The 19115-nt window shown below is 46.2% G+C and overlaps 1 protein-coding gene across 6 annotated transcripts in view; it reads right to left on the bottom strand.

Moving 5' to 3' along the window:
• The window catches only part of LOC139230019 (carnitine O-palmitoyltransferase 1, liver isoform-like), a 107482-nt gene that overhangs the window by 82216 nt on the left and 6151 nt on the right, over window positions 1-19115 (bottom strand). For 4 of the 6 annotated variants that reach the window (XR_011587879.1, XR_011587878.1, XM_070861747.1 and 1 more), the window contains exon 2: window positions 7336-7396. The exons of the other annotated variants lie outside the window; for them this stretch is intronic. The gene's annotated coding sequence lies outside the window, so the exon portion shown is untranslated. The remainder of the gene's footprint in view (window positions 1-7335; window positions 7397-19115) is intronic. 6 annotated transcript variants of the gene reach the window in all.

Below are 19115 nucleotides of genomic sequence, written 5' to 3' on the forward strand. Positions count from 1 at the left end.
TCCAGGACACAGTCGACATATTTACTGAGGCGTACGAAAGCATGGGCCTTACGCTAAACGTCTAAGACAAAGTAACTCCACCAGCCTGTCCTCACCGCACAGCACTGCGGCCCCCCAGTCATCAAGATCCTCGGCGCAGCCCTGGACCATACCCCATATCTCGGGAGCCTCCTATCAACAAGAGCAGGCATCGACGACGAGATCCAACTTCGCCTCGTGTGCCAGTGCAGCCTTCGGCCACCTGAGGAAAAGAGTATTTGAAGATCAGGCCCTCAAAACTGCCACCAATCTCATGGTCTACAGGGCTGTAGTAATACCCGCCATCCAGTATGGTTCAGAGACATGGACCATGTACAGCAGACACCTCAAGTTGCTGGAGAAATATCACCAACGACGTCTCCGCAAGATCCTACAAATTCCCTGGGAGGATAGGCGCACCAACATCAGCGTCCTCATCCAGGCTAACATCCCCAGCATTGAAGCACTTACCACCTCGATCAGCTCCGCTGGGCAGGCCACATAGTTCGCCTTCCAGTCACAAGGCTCCCAAAGCAAGTGCTCTACTCGGAGCTCCTTCACGGCAAATGAGCCAAAGGTGGGAGCGGAAATTCCTACAAGGACATCCTCAAAGCCTCCCTGATAAAGACTGACATCCCCACTGACACCTGAGAGTCCCTGGCCAAAGACCGCCCTAAGTGGAGGAAGTGTATCCGAGAGGGCGCTGAGCTCCTCAAGGCTCAATGCCGAGAGCATGCAGAAATCAAGCGCAGGCAGCGGAAAGAGAGTGCGGCAAACCAGTCCCACCCACCCCTTCTCTCAACGACTATCTGTCCCATCTGTGACAGAGTCTGTGGATCTCGTATTGGACTGTTCAGCCACCAAAGAACTCACTTCAGGACTGGAAGCATCCTCGATTCCGAAGGACTGCCTATGATGATGATGACGGATAAGCGGGACTTGGTGCGAATTAGGACATGGGCAGCTGAGTTTTGGTTCACCTCAAGTTTACATAAGGTAGAATGTGGGACGCCAGCCAGGAGTTGGAATAGTCAAGTCTAGAGGTAACAAAGGCATGGATGAGGGCTTCAGCAGCAGAAGAGCTGAAGAAAGGGCAGAGATGGGCGATGTTACAGAGATGAAAATAGGCGGTTTTAGTTATGCTGCAGATATGTGGTTGAAATCTCATTTCAGGGTCACATATAACTCCAAGGTTGCGAACAGTCTGGTTCAGCCTCCACAATACAACAGTGACCACACTTTCAAATAAGAAAGTTCTTAATTGGCTGTAAAGAACTTAGGGTCATCCAGAGTAGCTCTTTCTTTTAGGCAGTAATCAGGTCAACTAAATTATACAACATGCAGAATTATCTGAAAATTCACCATCAACTACAATAAAAGCATCATTTGTAAGAATTCATGGGATTTAACATTATTATAACACCTCGATACGCACACTATTCTCTGTAGCAGGGGAGAAGGTGGTTTCCTAACTCCTGATTGCCATCCAATATCAATTGCTGGGAAGTGCACATAAATCATAGAATAGTATATTACAGAAGGAGGCCATTCCGCCTATTGAGTCTGCGCCCGCTCTTTCGAAGAGCAATCAAGTTAGCCCCGCTCTTTCCCGATATTCCTGCAATTTCCTCTCCTTCAAGTATTTATCCAATTCCCTTCTGAAGGCTACTACTGAATCTGTATCCACCACCCTATCAGGCAGCGCATTCCAATACCCAACTACTGGTAAAAAGGTTCTTTTGCCAATCACCTTAAACTTGTGCCCCCTCGATTTCGGCCATTCAGGCATTGGAAACAGTTTCTCTTTATTTACTCTATCTAAATTCACATATATAAACGTCAGGTGCAGAGTCTGGCTTGCTTACGATGCCCTCTGCGGTCAAATAGCCCGAATGAACACTCTCTGTCCCAGCCCACGCATGAAAATAGCCAGTGCCCACAGAATCATGTCATCCCAGCACACATTGATGCCTTGAGAAGATGGGAGAACACTGGATAAATCTCTTTTTTTAAACTACATCCTCTTAACATTGCAAATAATAATAGAGGATTGCCAGAGATTTAAGGCAATCAGGGAGAACAGTTAATTATTGACAAATATACTGGTCAATTTATAGCCACTGCCTTATCATTCATCAACAGCAATATATCATCTATTGTGATAATAAACACAGAATGTATCATTTTCTATAGAACACAGTGCAATAATACTACACCTTCAAATCACATGCTATAATTAAATCACTTCAGTCCAAATCATGCAGTTTAATTATGGATGCTGGTTAATGGCAATAAGGAAACTAAAAATACAATTTTACAAAAAGCAGAATACAATGTACCCTGTGAACTCCAGCCGATGTTTAAAGGATGTCACCCGAATTCAGCAGCCAGCCGGAGCTCAAAGTTACAGTGTGCCTCACGCTTACAGTAGTTTCGTAGCTCCAGTTTGAGCAGACTGAGCAAGCTTGCCAAAGGGCAGAGTCAATGCAGCGTGAGGCGGGAGCTGCACTACGCTGACAAGGCATATGACTGAGAAAAGTAGGTGAGAGGTTATAGCCAGCAAAAACGCACGCTGGGAGGGGACTTGGCAAGGTTTTAAAATTAACCACAGGCAGTTACTACCAGGACGTAGCTGTATGCACAAGTAGGACGCATTTCAAACTTGCCAGAATATATATGCATAAAGCAGACTGCAAATAATTGTCCATGGCTGCTGAATATGACCAGTAAAATTTAAATAAACTAATACTGGATTAAAGCTCAAGGCGAACACATCCAATATCTCGCTCTGAACTCGTATCATGTATTTCAGTAAACGTAGAAACACAGAAATTTACAGCGCAGGAGGCCATTTCAGCCCATCGTGTCCACGCCGGCCAACAAAGAGCCACACGGCCCTTGGTCAGCAGCCCTGAAGGTTACATATAAACCTATGAACAATGGCGGAAAGGCAAAGAGCACCCGGCCCAACCAGTCCGCCCCACACAACTGCGACACCCCTTATATTGAAACATTGAAGTCCCAAAGTTTTTCACATACAACAAATAATGCATAGAGACCATCACAGAATGTTATGTAGGTAGTAAATACGGCAACCATCGCAGAGTGCGATCCCACAAACAGCAATGAAATGGGAAAGAAACAGTTAATCTGTAATGTATTTGCTTCATGTGTTCTTTGCTTAAGAATTCATAGCAACACATTGCTATTAAGAACTAATTGGTTTATTAGCAACGGTTTAACAATCACACTACGCGCTACCAGTTCATCCACCAGGCTCACATTTCACCTGCCTCGCAGTGGATCCCCCGAACCCAACTGGCTGGGGTTTTATTGAGTCTTGTGAACATCACGTGACTGGCTAAGCCGCTCCCAACTCAACAGCTCTACAAACCTGTGAGCATCCTCACAGATGCATACATTACACACGCAGGTGTTGTTTGAGGAAGGAATGTTGGCCTGGACATCAGGAGAACGCTCTGTTCTTTAAAAATAGTGTCATGGGTTCTTTAATGTCCACCTGATCCCATGAGAACAGGCAGATGAGGCTTTGCTTTAGTGTCACATCTGAAGGTTGGCTTCACCGACAACGTAGCACTTTCTCAGCGGCGCTGCAGTGTCAATCTAGATTATTTGCAATGTCAGCCATGCCTCAGTGGGTACCACCCTCACCTCAGTCAGAAGGTTGTGGGTTCAAGTTCAGAGACTTGAGCACAAAAAGCTAGGCTGACACTCCCAGTGAAGTGCTGAGGAAGCGCTGCACTGTCGGAGGTACCATCTTTCAGATGAGACATTAAACCGAGGCCATATCTGCTCTCTCAGGTGGGTGTAAAAGATCCCTCGGTATTATTTCGAAGAAGAGCAGGGGAGTTAACCCCGGTGTCCTGGGGCCAATATTTACCCCTCAATCAACATTACGAAAATAGATTATCTGGTCATTATCACATTGCTGTTTGTGGGAGCTTGCTGAATGCAAATTGGCTGCCGCGTTTCCTACATTAACTGTAACTGCACTTTAAAAATACTTCATTGGCTGTAAAGCGCTTTGGGATGTCCGGTGGTCGTGAAAGGCGCTACAGAAAGGCAAGAAATTCTTTATTCTTTGCAATCTTGGCACTCAATTTAGAAATCCAGAAGCTGAAAGAATGCATCATGCATTCTTTTTAGCGCTATGCAAATGGTGCAATTCTGCAAAACCTGAATAAGGTAAAACCAGAGGCTGTAAGCAGTCAAAAAGAAAAGATAGGCAGCCTCCAGCACCATGTGGCTTTGTTAACGTTTGCCAACATGGTTCTTCTCCAATATAGGGAGATGTTGTTGGACTCTTCGGATATGTAGTATGCCTTAGCACCACACTAGCCAATGGATTGATCCATTTCCGGGATCACCAAGGCCAAGAATGAATCATTAAATTATTTTTCTCTCGACTCTCCGATGGGCTTGCTCCTGGAGCTCAGCAAGGAACGCAGTCCCAGTGCTCCAGCAAAGTTGCTCTGGACTAGCTGCTGGGAGATGATGACATTCTCTCTAATTGTGGTTTCTGCTCAGCATCCCCCCATCTACCCCCCCCCCCACCCCCCGTAGGAGGGTGGCGGTGGCTGAGATCAGGAACGGCAGAGTGAGAGGTAAGGGGAGGGTGGGACAATACAAACATGCATCCTTAGTGCACCCATCATTACCCAGTGATCCACCCTGAAGCATAACTAAGACCCCTCTATTTGCACCTCCGTAACATCCCCTGTCTCAGCCCTTGCCTCAGCTCATCCGCTGCTGAAGCCCTTGTCGATGCCTGTGTTATCTAGACTTGATTATTCCAACGCACTCTTGGCTGGCCTCCCACATTCTACCCTACGTAAACTCGTGGTGATCCAAAACTCGGCTGCCCGTGTCCTAACTCGCACCAAGTCACGCTCACCCATCACCCCCTGTGCTCACTCACCTAAACTGGCTTCCGGTTAAGCAATACTTCGATTTCAAAATTCTCATCCTGGTTTTCAAACCCCTCCATATCTCTAATCTCCTCCAGCCCCCCCGCCCCCCCAACCCGTCACCAAGATGTCTGCGCTCCTCTAATTCTGCCCTTTTGAGCATCCCTGATTATAATCAGTCAACAATCAGTGGCCGTGCCTTCTGTTGCCAAGGCCCCAAGCTCTGGAACTCCCTGTCTAAACCCCTCCGCCTCTCTTTCCTCCTTCAAGACACTCCTTAAAACCTAACTCTTTCACCAAGCTCACCTGCGCTAATTTCTACTAGCGCAGGTCAAATTCTTTATCTCAATAACCTGTGAAGCACCTTGGGACGTTTCACTACTTTAAAAGTGCTATATAAGTACAATTTGTTGTGTTTGAAAGCGCATTGTTGCATACATCAAGTGAAGAGCTGAGGTTCAACTATGGTGGTCCCCATGACTGAACAGCCCAATTCCACTCGTATATGCACAATGGCCACTTAAGTGAGGTGTTTTGTACCTCAGCAACAATCAACATTCCCTGGAGGAATTTAGAGTTTCTAAATGAACTAGTGTTGAATCTACCAAAACCAACTTCTCATTGTGATCCCTCTTGGCTAGTTGGTGAAATTCATGCCTCACTAGGAACAGAATTTTTTTGCCACAAGCCTCTCATTCAGACTGCCCACTGTGCTCTCCTACAGATTGCCAAGCTCAAAACAAGGAATCCAAGCAATGAGGTCAATGGGTTTGTGTACTAAACTCGTAACATGATCCACAAGTGCTGAGTTTTAGTGTAGGAGTCACAGGGGTATGTCACAATCTGGAAGGACCAATTCCAGGCAGTAGTGCTTTTACATACAGAGCTGCCACAGAGTAAAGCCCATATTGCTAACATTCCCATCCAGTTTCATACTCCACAAGTCCCAAGGAATGATTAACCGAGTTATGTCATTGAATTTTCTTACCTAGTGTTTTGCATTGCCTTCGATAAAGGTAAAACACCACCAGCAAGTAGTCAAGCTACACACAGAGTTAAATACAACCGGTTCTTCACAGACAGGCTTAACAAGCTGGCACCTTCACTGTGTAACGTGCAATTCCAGCAGGAAAAGGGAAGGGACATCAGGAGGGTGGGGCAAGACTCACATTTATATTTCGAGTCTCAATTTTTTTTTTTGTTAACTTAAAACTATTTGACGTTTTGGAATCATTTTGCATCACTAGTGGTTTTTCAGAGGTCAGACTTGCACAGATCAGTAATGACAAAAGATAAAAAATGTGCTGGAAGTAAAAGCAGAAAATTGGTGGAAGTACACAGCAGCTAATTTAGTATTTCAAGAGGAAGATATTGGTGAACGTTTCAGATGTACATCCTTTGTCAGAACTGCATTTTTCAACATGTCACGCCAGTAGTAAGTTAGGAAGAATGGAACATTGGCATAAATTTTACGGTCATATTGTTGCCAAAAATCACACTATGAAAAAAAAATCAGCCCAGTGACAATACAAGCTCATTCACCTGAATAAAGCAAGTGTTTGTTTTAGTTATGGTAGTCAGGAGTGTGATGGAATACTCTCCACTTGCTCAACACCATCCAGGACAAAGCAGCCCGCTTGATCGGCACCCCATCCACCACTTTCAACATTCACTCCCTCCACCACCGGCACACCGTGGCTACTATGTGTTCCATCTACAAGACGCACTGCAGCAACTCGCCAAGACTTCTTCGGCAGCACCTCCCAAACCTGCGACTTATACCAACTAGGACAAGGGCACCACCATCTCCAAGTCACACACCATTCTGATACATATAATATGCAGGCTGGACCTCTGTGGTCCGGCACCCTTGGGACTGGACCGGTGCCGAAACAGAGAATTTTCCGAACCACGGGAGATCAGTATATAACTGTACCGATACACCCGACATGAGCATACACTTGTAGAGTGCTGCTCACCGCGCTCCTTCTCATTTAGGGGTGAATTAGAGTGAAATAATAACAGAACACTGAGAGCCAGGACAGCCGGCCGGATGTAAACAAACTTTGCGGAAGTGCGAGAAACCGGGACGCCACCCACGCAAAGCGGCAGTTCCGCAACCTATTGCCGAACCACGGATGTTTCCGGACCAGAGAGTCCCAGACCAGAGAGGTTCAACCTGTATCAGTGTTCCTTCATCGTCACTGGATTAAAATCCTGAAACTCCATACCAATGCTTGCCCGTTTTTCAATGGAAAAACCGTGCATGTGCGGAAGTTTGAATGGGTCATGCACACCCCCAAAAAAGATGGAACATTGCTCCCTACCTAACAGCATTGCGGAAGTACCTTCATCACATGGACTGCAGCGGTTCAAGAAGGTGACTCACCTTCTCAAGCAGCAATTAGGGATAGGCAATAAATGCTGGCCTTGCCAGCGACGCCCAGATCCTGTGAATGAATTAAAAAAAGAGCCAATTAACATTTTAAAAAATGTTGCAAGCAAAACCACTGCAAAAGATCACTCATATCGCCTCATAAATCACTGTAGCTATGCAAGTCATAAAACATTCTGAGGCTGAACTCCAGGATATAGTCAATGTATTCACTGAGGCATGTGAAAGCATGGGCCTTATGCTTAACATCCGTAAGACAAAGGTCCTCCACCAGCCTGTCCTCACCGCACAGCACTGTCCCCCAGTCATCAAGATTTACGGCGCAGCCCTCGGCAACTTGGACCATTTCCCATACCTCGGGAGCTTCTTATCAACAAGAGCAGACATAGAAACATAGAAAATAGGCCCTTCGAGCCTGCATCGCCATTCAATGAGTTCATGGCTGAACATGCAACTTCAGTACCCCATTTCTGCTTTCTCGCTATACCCCTTGATCCCCCTAGTAGTAAGGACTACATCTAACTCCTTTTTGAATATATTTAGTGAATTGGCCTCAACTACTTCCTGTGGTAGAGAATTCCACAGGTTCACCACTCTCTGGGTGAAGAAGTTTCTCCTCATCTCGGTCTCACCCCTTATCCTTAGACTGTGACCCCTGGTTCTGGACTTCCCTAACATTGGGAACATTCTTCCTGCATCTAACCTGTCTAAACCCATCAGAATTTTAAACGTTTCTATGAGATCCCCTCTCATTCTTCTGAACTCCAGTGAATACAAGCCCAGTTGATCCAGTTTTTCTTGATATGTCAGTCCCGCCATCCCGGGAATCAGTCTGGTGAACCTTCGCTGCACTCCCTCAATAGCAAGAATGTCCTTCCTCAAGTTAGGAGACCAAAACTGTACACAATACTCCAGGTGTGGCCTCACCAAGGCCCTGTACAACTGTAGTAACACCTCCCTGCCCCTATACTCAAATCCCCTCGCTATGAAGGCCAACATGCCATTTGCTTTCTTAACCGCCTGCTGTACCTGCATGCCAACCTTCAATGACTGATGTACCATGACACCCAGGTCTCGTTGCACCTCCCCTTTTCCTAATCTGTCACCATTCAGATAATAGTCTGTCTCTCTATTTTACCACCAAAGTGGATAACCTCACATTTATCCACCAAAGTGGATAACCTCACATTTATCCACATTATACTGCATCTGCCATGCATTTGCTAACTCACCTAACCTATCCAAGTCACTCTGCAGCCTCATAGCATCTTCCTCGCAGCTCACACTGCCACCAAACTTAGTGTCATCCGCAACTTTGGAGATATTACATTTAATCCCCTCGTCTAAATCATTAATGTACAATGTAAACAGCTGGGGCCCCAGCACAGAACCTTGCGGTACCCCACTAGTCACTGCCATTCTGAAAAGTCCCCATTTACTCCTACTCTTTGCTTCCTGTCTGCCAACCAGTTCTCAATCCACGTCAGCACACTACCCCCAATCCCATGTGCTTTAACTTTGCACATTAATCTTTTGTGTGGGACCTTGTCGAAGGCCTTCTGAAAGTCCAAATACACCACATCAACTGGTTCTCCCTTGTCCACTCTGCTGGTGCAGAGATTCAACACCACCTCCAGTGCTCCAATGCAGCCTTCGGCCACCTGAGGAAAAGAATGTTCGAAGACCAGGCCTTCAAATCTACCACAAAGCACAGGGCTGTAGTAATACCCACTCTCCTGTATGGTTCAGAGGCATGGACGATGTACAGAAGACACCTCAAGTCACTGGAGATATATCACCTCTGCAAGATCCTGCAAATCCCCTGGGAGGACAGGCGCACCAACATCAGTGTCCTCGTCCAGGCTAACATCCCCATCATTGAAGCACTGACCACTGTGGAAATGTATTTTTATCTAAGCTGGAACCACAGGTATTTTTGTGCCCTTTTTAATATATAACAAAATGGAGTCCTGGTCCTTCCAGAAATTTCTGCATAAAGCAGTCGGCTTGCATAAACAGCTAAACCTGGCTTGAAAGGGCTGATAGCCACCAGACAGCTAGGAGGCAAGTCCTGCTGAGACAAGTAACACCCCCCCCCCCAACCCCATGGTGCTCTCCTATTGTCTATATAACACCAGTTCCACTCCACTCCACCCCACCCTTTTCGAAGTACTCGAACCACCAGCCATTATCTCTTGTAGAGACCTCATCCATTTGATGCAAAAAGATAACTGACCAGGAAACTGGACAATCCTGACACAATGCAAGACAGGTAATAGCTCATTACCACACTCTCATGGAGTAATGGCCGGCTGGCCAACTAATAACCCTGACAAAAGGAAATATCTGGAAACCATGTCAGGACAAGGATGTAGTAATTAACTCTTTATCTGTATTCACTGACTGCGAGACAGAGCCAATACACAGGGAGAGGCCATAACTTGGGTTTTACTGTATAAATATCTTGTGAAACTGTACCATTTCGGAGGTGTTCACTTAACCATTGACTGAGTGTGACCTTTCCCTTGCTAGCAAGTAAATTAAAAGAAACTTCTGCCGGAGCTGAAGGTGTCTGAGTCATTTATCGGAGATTCGAGATTTCGACACCACACTCGATCAGCTTCGCTGGGCAGGCCACATATTTCGCATGCCAAACACGAGATTTCCTAAACAAATGCTCTATGCGGAGCTCCTTCACGGCAAATGAGCCAAAGGTGGGCAGCGGAAACGTTACAAGGACACCCTCAAAGTCTCCCTGATAAAGTGCGACATCACCACTGACACCTGGGAGTCCCTGGCCGAAGACCGCCCTAGGTGGAGAAAGTGCATCCAGGAGGGCGTTGAGCTCTTTGAATCTCAACGCCGAGAGCGTGAAGAGGTCAAGCACAGGCAGCGGAAGGAGCGTGCAGCAAACCAGTTTCACTCCCTCGGCGAATATCTGTCCCACCTGTGATAGAGTCTGTGGCTCTCGAAGTGGATTGTTCAGCCACCAAAGAACTCACTTCAGGAGTGGAAGCAAGTCTTTCACGATTCCGAGGGACTGCCTATGATGATGATGAAAACATGAAAAGTTGCCACTCAGCACTTGATTTACCAGTACAGTTACTGAGTTTTTTCCCCATCAATTTTCTCCCAAAGGCATTCAGTTTTGCTGAGAGATTTTCATAGACAGTAAACTGTCATGGTGCACCTTTCAATGCTGCCATTCTTCATGTGTCATCCTTGATCGTGTTGGTGGTCAATTCGAGCACTTGGCGCATCACAGCTAAGCCTGATCCTTCCTCATCCAGTATCCGCGTGCGCACTTTTTTGCAGCCAAAGTGGGAATTCTAACTGACTGCAGCACCCCTACTGCCAGTCCTATTAAGAACATAAGAAATTGGAGCAGGAGTCGGCCATTTGGCCCCTCGAGCCTGCTCCGCCATTCAATAAGATCATGGCTAATCTGATCATGGACTCAGCTCCACTTCCCTGCCCACTCCCCATAACCCTTTATTCCCTTATCGCTCAAAAATCTGTCTATCTCCGCCTTAAATATATTCAATGACCCAGCCTCCACAGCTCTCTGGGGAAGAGAATTCCACAGATTTACGACTCTCAGAGAAGAAATTCCTCCTCATCTCAGTTTTAAATGTGCGGCCCCTTACTCTGAGACTGCTATGTCCCCTAGTTTTAGTTTCCTCTATGAGTGAAAATATCCTCTCTGCATCTACCTTGTTGAGCCCCCTCAGTATCTTATATGTTTCAATAAGATCACCTCTCATTCTTCTAAATCCCATGAGTATAGGCTCAATCTACTCAACCTATCTTCGCAAGTCAACCCCCTCATCTCCGGAATCAACCTAGTGAACCTTCTCTGATTAATCTGTCTTGAATATACTTAACGACTGAGTCTCCACAAGTCCTCTGGGGTAGAGAATTCCACCCCGTATCCTTCCTTAAATACGGAGACCAAAACTGTACACAGTACTCAAGATGTAGCCTCACCAATACCCTTTAGCAGGAATTCTCTACTCTATCCCCCTTACAATAAAGGGCAATATTCCATTTGCATTCCTGATTACTTGCTATACCTGCATACTAACTTTTTGTGTTTCATGTACAAGGACCCCCAGGTCCCTCTGTACTGCAGCATTTATTCAGATCGGCTAACCCTGTTCAGATCAGGGAATGAAGCTTGGGGAATTCAGAGAATCATAGAAATTTACAGCACAGGAGGCGGCCATTTCGGCCCATCGTGTCCGTGCCGGCTGACAAAGAGCTTTCCAGCCTAATCCCACTTTCCAGCCCTTGGTCCGTAGCCCTGTAGGTTACAGCACCTTAACTGCACATCCAAGAATCTTTTAAATGTGATGAGGGTTTCTACCACCCTTTCAGGCAGTGAGTTCCAAGCCCCCACTACCTATGGGTGAAGAAATTTCCCCTCATATCTCCTCTAAATCTCCCCCAATTACTTTAAATCTGTGTCCCCTGGTTGTTGACCCCTCTGCCAAGAGAAACAGGTCCTTCCTATCCACTCTATCCAGGCCCCTCATAATTTTATACGCCTCAATCAGGTCTCTCCTCTGTCCCAAAGAAAACAGACCCAGCATCTCAAAATTCTCCAGTCCAGGCAACATTGTTGTAAATCTCCTCTGCTCCCTTTCCAGTACAATCACATCTTTCCTGTAGTGTGGTGACCAGAACTGCAAGCAGTACTCCAGCTGCGGCCTAACCAGTGTTTTATACAGTTCAAGCATAACCTCCTTGCTCCTGTATTCCATAACTCGACTTATAAAGGCAAGTATTCCATATGCTTTCTTAACCACCTTATCTACCTGACCTGCTACCTTCAGAGATCTGTGGACCTACACTCCAAAGTCCCTTTGTTCCTCTACACTTTTCAGTGTCGTACCATTTAATGTGTATTCCCTTGCCTTGTTATACCTCCCCCAAATGCATTACCTCACACTTATCCAGATTGAATTCCATTTGCCACAGTTCCACCCACCTGACCAGTACATTGATATCTTCCTGCATTCCGCAGCTTTCTTCTTCATTATCAACCACACAGCCTATTTTAGTCTCATCTGCAAACTTCTTAATCATATCAAGTCCAAGTCATTGATATATACCATAAAAAGCAAGGGACCCAGTACTGAGCCCTGCGGAACCCCACTGGATACAGCCTTCCAGTCACAAAAACACCCATCAATCATTACCCTTTGCTTCCTGCCTCTGAGCCAATTTTGGATCCAACTTGCCACTTTGCCCTGGATCCCATGGGCTTTTACATTCATGACCAGTCTGCCATGTGGGACCTTATCAAAAGCTTTGCTAAAATCCATATACACTACATCATACGCACTGTCCTCATCGACCCTCCTGGTTACCTCCTCGAAAAATTCAATCAAGTTAGTCAGACGTGACCTTCCCTGAACAAATCTATGCTGACTGTCCCATGTCCTGGCCAATATTTATCCCTCAATCAACATAACAAAAACAGATTATCTGGTCATTATCACATTGCTGTTTGTGCGAGCTTGCTGTGCAAATTGGCTGTCGCGTTTCCCACTTTACAACAGCGACTACACTCCTAAAGTACTTCATTGGCTGTGAAGTGCTTGGAGACGTCCAGTGCTTGTGAATCATCATCATCATAGGCAGTCCCTCGGAATCTAGGAAGACTTGCTTCCACTCTTAAAATGAGTCCTTAGGTGGCTGAACAGTCCAATACGAGAGCCACAGTCCCTGTCACAGGTGGGGCAGATAGTCGTTGAGGGAAGGGGTGGGTGGGACAGGTTTGCCGCACGCACCTTCCGCTGCCTGCGCTTGATTTCTGCATGCTCTCGGTGATGAGACTCGAGGTGCTCAGCGCCCTCCCAGATGCACTTCCTCCACTTAGGGCGGTCTTTGGCCAGGGACTCCTAGGTGTCAGTGGGGATGTTGCACTTTATCAGGGAAACTTTGAGGGTGTCCTTGTAACGTTTCCTCTGCCCACCTTTGGCTCGTTTGTCGTGAAAAAGGCACTATGTAAATGCAAGTCTTTCATTCTTATTGTTGTTTCAATTCGATTAGCATAAATGCATTTAAGGGGATGCTGGATACATACATGAGGGAGAAAGAAACAGGATCGGCAAATTGGGTGAGATAAAGTAGAATGGGAGAAGGCTCGTATGGAGCATAAAAACTGGTAGAGCCCAGTTGGGTCAAATGGCCTGTTTCTGCGCTGTAAATTCTATGCAATCCCTCACAAATGCCTGTGGCTCAAGGTTGCCAGAATGCATTCACAGATAAGGCACAGGTCTATAACCAACGGTCCCGCTGGTCTCTTAAGCACTGGAATTCCCTCACTAAACCTCTCCGCCGCTCTCTGCTCCTTTTAAATCGCTCCTTAAAACCTACCTCTTTGACCAAGCTTTGGGTCATCTGCCCAAATATCTCCAAAGCTGTGCAGCCAACACAGGCAGCGGTCTGGAGATCCCGCACAGGTCGCTCACCAGTTTTTCAATGTAAAAATTTGAACAGGCCACGCAGCCAAAAAACGGCGTCAACAACAATGATCCCAGGGATAACGAGCATGCAGAAGGTAGCATTACTGTCTCAATTTACCCGTGTCGAATCCACTGCCAAGAAAAAAATATTTACTGGATCCGCCCAAATTCAGTCTCATTGTGAAACAACCATTTCTCAAACAGCCAAATACATTCAGGAATAATTTGGGAGGGAGGGAGGGGGGGAAAGGAAAGAGGGAACAAGAAATACCGGTCATTATGCAAACATGCAGTTCGTGCATTCCACAGTAACAGGGACAACGACATACCGAGAGTAGTTTGTTAAGTTTGCACTTGAATGTTTTCCAGTGGGCTGCAAAGCCATAGAATGGTATTTGATTACAACAACAACTTGCATTTCTATAGCGCCTTTAACGGAGTAAAACCTCCTAACGTGCTTCACTGGAGCGTTATCAAACAACATTTGAGGTCTTTAGAATAATGACAAGATTAAACTGCGTCCATGTGGATAGACTAATTGAATTCGATAGGTTCGAGAGAAGCATCACTGCCAGTGTTCGCACTACACTACAGAAACTTAGCAATGCCGTCGAATTTAGGGCTCAAAGATGCAATTTGTGCTCACAATTTAAATGAAGTCAAAAATTAACAAGCTTCGTATATCTGGTTTGTAAAAGAGCTCCAGTTGCGAACACTCTCAAAATCAGCACAAATATTTTCCACTCCTTGGTGCCAATGCCATCTCCCTTTGCTTTATTCAACACCCCATTGAGCCACAGTGCCAACAGACAAGTCCCTGCCAAACTATAGCAATTATGTTTGAGTAACAGGCGTCCCGAATATTCAAACTTACAAGCCTAACAATCATGCAATTCATGATATGCCAAACAATGAGCCCACTCCACATGCCTGTCGTGAGCTCTGTGAAAGAGGTTCACAAGAATGCACCCCCCACCCACCAACAGAGCCTGGCTCAGTGCCCACCCAATACACTAGTGATACTGGATGAGCAAAGATCATGGGCCAAATTTGCCCTCTGCCCCATTTGGGGCGGATAATTAAAATTATCTAGTGAGTTACCGCCCCAATCGATGGGACGGGGAACAGAGGGAAATTGCCCACTTCTTCGGAAAAATCATTGAGACGGTGTGTGGCGTGGCAGAGGGGCAGAAGCGAGTCGGGAGCGGGGTGGAAGGTGCCATCAGCGCCGCGGTGAGCAAGTTAGTGCGATGCTGATGACCGCGTCACACTGACGCTTAGCTACGTCCCTCCACTTCACTTAAAGGGGAGGGAGGCTGCGAGGCCTACTTGACGTCAACTGGGCCACCAGGGAGGGCCTTGGCCAGGCCAGCGGGCTGGCACCCAAGAGGGGGTGCCGGGCTACAAGCCCGGCCGAACCCGCTGCCGCCACTGTCGGACCGATTGCAGAGTCGGCCGACAATTAAAATAAAATGGCGGCCGCAGCGGTGTGCCCTCGCCTTTAAGGGCGGATGTGCCGCCCAGCCACTGGCAGCTTCCTGCCACGTGAAGCTGTCAGGGGCACCGGCAAGCAGTCGTTTGATTATTTGAGGTCAATGTCGCTTCCAGGGCGGGGAGCAGGCGGTCCTCCTCAAAGAATCAGGAGGGCAATGTCCCGAAAGTCGGAAAGTCCAATGAGTTTTTCCCCGTCATTAACGCCTCACTGCTCTTAAAAAAAAAAAGGCAATTACTGCCCCCCCCCATGAGTTCAAATCATACTACGGCAAATTGTGAAACTGAATTTAATATTTAGGCAAGGACCAACTAAAGATTTCATTTTGGTTATTAGCCTGGGCTCAGTGGGCAGCACTCTTGCCTCCAAGTCAAAACGTTCAAGTCCTACTCCAGGAATTTGATAACGTAATCTAATCTGACATTTCAATGCAGTGCTGAGCGAGTCCTGCATTATCGGAGGTGCCGGTCATTCCGATGAGACTTTAAAGCAAAGCCCCTCTCAGGTGGGCTTAAAAGATCCCGCGGCACTATTTCGAAGAAGAGCAGGGGAGTTATCCCCGGTGTGCTGGCCAATATTGATCCCACAACCAACATCACTAAAACAGACAATCTGGTCATTGCTGTTTGTGGGAGCTTGCCGTGCACAAATTGGTTGGCATTTTTCCGACATTACAACAATGACTACACTTCAAAAAAAAAAAGTACTGAATTGGCTCTAAAGCATTTTGAGATCTCCTGAGTTATTTGCTCAAGTCTCTGGAGTGGGACTTAAGCACACAACCTTCAGTGTTTAAGCTGCAGCGGGAACGCTGATAATATCAACAGTGTGTAAAAGGCATTTGATAAAGTGCCACATAATAGAGTTGTTAGCAAACCTGAAGCCAATGGGATTAAAGGGACAGTGGCAACGTGAATCCAAAGACAGAGAGCAGTGATCGGTTGTTTTTCAGACTGGAGGGAAGTATGCGACTGGTACCCCTACGAGTCAGTATTAGGACTATTTCTCTTTTTGATGTATATTAATGGCCTGGACTTGGGTATACAGACCATCATTTCAAAATTTGTAGATGACACTAAACTTGTAGTGAACAGTAAGGAGAATAGTATTTGACTTCACAGAAATTTACAGCACGGAAGGAGGCCATTTTGACCCATCATGTCCACGCCAGTCTAATTCCACTTTCCAGCTCTTGGTCCATATCCCTGTAGGTTACGGCACTTCAAGTGCACATCCAAGTACTTTTTAAATGTGATGAGGGTTTCTGCCTTTCAGGCAGTGAGTTCCAGATTCCCACCACCCTCAGGGTGAAAACATTTCCCCTCAAATCCCCTCTAAATCTCCTACCAATTACTTTAAATCTATACCCCCTGGTTCTTCACCTCTCTGCTAAGGGAAACAGGTCCTTCCTATCCACTCTATCTCGGCTCCTCATAATTTTATACAGCTCAATTAGGTCTCCCCTCAGCCTCCTCTGTTCCAAAGAAAACAACCCCAGTCTATCCTCATAGCTAAAACTCGCCAGTCCATCCTCATAAATCTCCTCTGTACCCTCTCCAGTGAAATCACATCTTTCCTGTAATGTGGTGACCAGAACTGCATGCAGTACTCAAGCTGTGGCCTAACTAGCATTTTATACAGTTCAAGCATAACCTCCCTGCTCTTGTATTCTATGCCTTGGCTAATAAAGGCAAGCATTCTTAACCATCTTATTTGCCTGTCCTGCTATCTTCAGGGATAGAAACATAGAAATTAGGAGCAGGCCATTCGGCCCTTCGGGCCTGCACCACCATTCAATAAGATCATGGCTGATCATTCAACTTCAGTACCCCTTTCCTGCTTTCTCTCCATACCCCTTGATCCTTTTGGTTGTAAGGGCCATATCTAACTCCCTTTTGAATATATCTAACGAACTGGCCTCAACAACTTTCTGCGGTTGAGAATTCCACAGGTTAATCACTCTCAGTGAAGAAGTTTCTCCTCATCTCGGTCCTAAATGGCTTACCCCTTATTCTTAGACTGTGACCCCTAGTTCTGGAACTCCCCAGCAACGGGAACATTCTTCCTGCCTCTAACCTGTCCAATCCTGTCAGAATTTTATATGTTTCTATGAGATCCCCTCATTCTTTTAAACTCCAGTGGATACAAGCCCAGTTGATCCAGTCTCTCCTCATGTCAGTCCTGCCATCCCGGGAATCAATCTGGTGAACCTTCGCTGCACTCCCTCTATAGCAAGAAGGTCCTTCCTCAGATTAGGGGACCAAAAGTGAACACAATATTCCAGGTGTGGCCTCACCAAGGCTCTGTACAACTGCAGTAAGACCTCCCTGCTCTTATTCTCAAATCCTCTAGCTATGAAGGCCAACATGCCATTTGCCTTCTTCACCGCCTGCTGTACCTGCATGCCAACCTTCAATGACTGATGTACCATGACACCCAGGTCTCGTTGCACCTCCCCTTTTCCTAATCTGTCACCATTCAGATAATATTCTGTCTTCCTGTTTTTGCCACCAAAGTGGATAACCCCACATTTATCCACATTATACTGCATCTGCCATGCATTTGCCCACTCACCTAACCTGTCTAAATCATCCTGCAGTCTCTTAGCATCCTCCTCACAGCTCACACCGTCACGCAGCTTAGTGTCATCTGCAAACTTGGAGATATGCACTGCAAGATCCCCTTTGTACCTCTACACTTCTCAGTGTCCTACCAGATGGACCCTACCAGAGTGGTCCGAGCCAGAATCCATTCAATTAACTAAACATTTAGCAGCAATGGTTGTGTCACTGTTGTTTTCAGAAGGTTGTTTGTCCACCCGAGTTCTGATGCTGTGAAAGGCCTCTCCACTTAACAGCGCCTTTGTTTAAACATAAGAGTGTTTTAAAATGCTGGTGTTCTGCCTTTCCCTCTTGAAGAAGGTTATTAGCTGGTAATACTTCCCACATTATAACAGTGACTACTACACTTCAAAAGTATTTCATTGGCTGTAAAGCGATTTGAGACGTCCGGTGGTCATGAAAGGAGCTATATAAATACAAGTCTTTCTTTTACTGTAACCAGCTGGTCTTACAGCCAACCACATGGTTCAACCACTGTTTCAATGAGTGTCTGAATGCAAGTGTCAAGGAGTAGATTGAACTCATATTGATTGTCAGACCAGCTGTGACTGGCAGTGCAATGTCAATTGATTAAATTCAATTTAATTAAAACGCTGATCAATGGAGAAATAGATGGAGGAGGCTTTGAAAAGCAGATGGGCAGCCATTTGAACTGTTCGATAATTCTGGCATTTCAGTATTACAGGGTTTGCTTGGACAGGGGCCTACTTACACTTTAATCACTGCACTTAATAGAAAGAAAACCTTTCACAACCTCAGGATGTCCCAAAGCGCTTTACAGCCAATGAAGTACTTTGAAATTCTAGTCACTGTTGTAATGAAGTTCTGGGCAATAAACGTTTTGTGTATCACTCAATCCGCCCCCACAAATTGCTACTGCCACCAGCGACAGACATATATGCCTATATGTTGCTCATCTTTACCAATTGAGAGTATCTCTCAATACTCCTGTGAAGTACCTTGGGACATTTCACTACCTTAAAGGCACTATATATATACAAGTTGTTGTTGATTACAGCGGGTGGATAGGGAAAATCAGCAGAAGTGCTGCCACGGCGGGAAGGCAGCAGGGTTTGCGTTTCAGCACATCGGCAGTGACAGGAATCATGGATGGCAGAAGTGCTGGTCTCAAATGGGCAGACGTGCAGGAGATTCCGACACATACCCCTGGGGGCGTATCCTGGGGGG

The sequence above is a fragment of the Pristiophorus japonicus genome, chromosome 19 (assembly GCF_044704955.1).
Source record: "Pristiophorus japonicus isolate sPriJap1 chromosome 19, sPriJap1.hap1, whole genome shotgun sequence".
Lineage (NCBI taxonomy): Eukaryota > Metazoa > Chordata > Chondrichthyes > Pristiophoridae > Pristiophorus > Pristiophorus japonicus.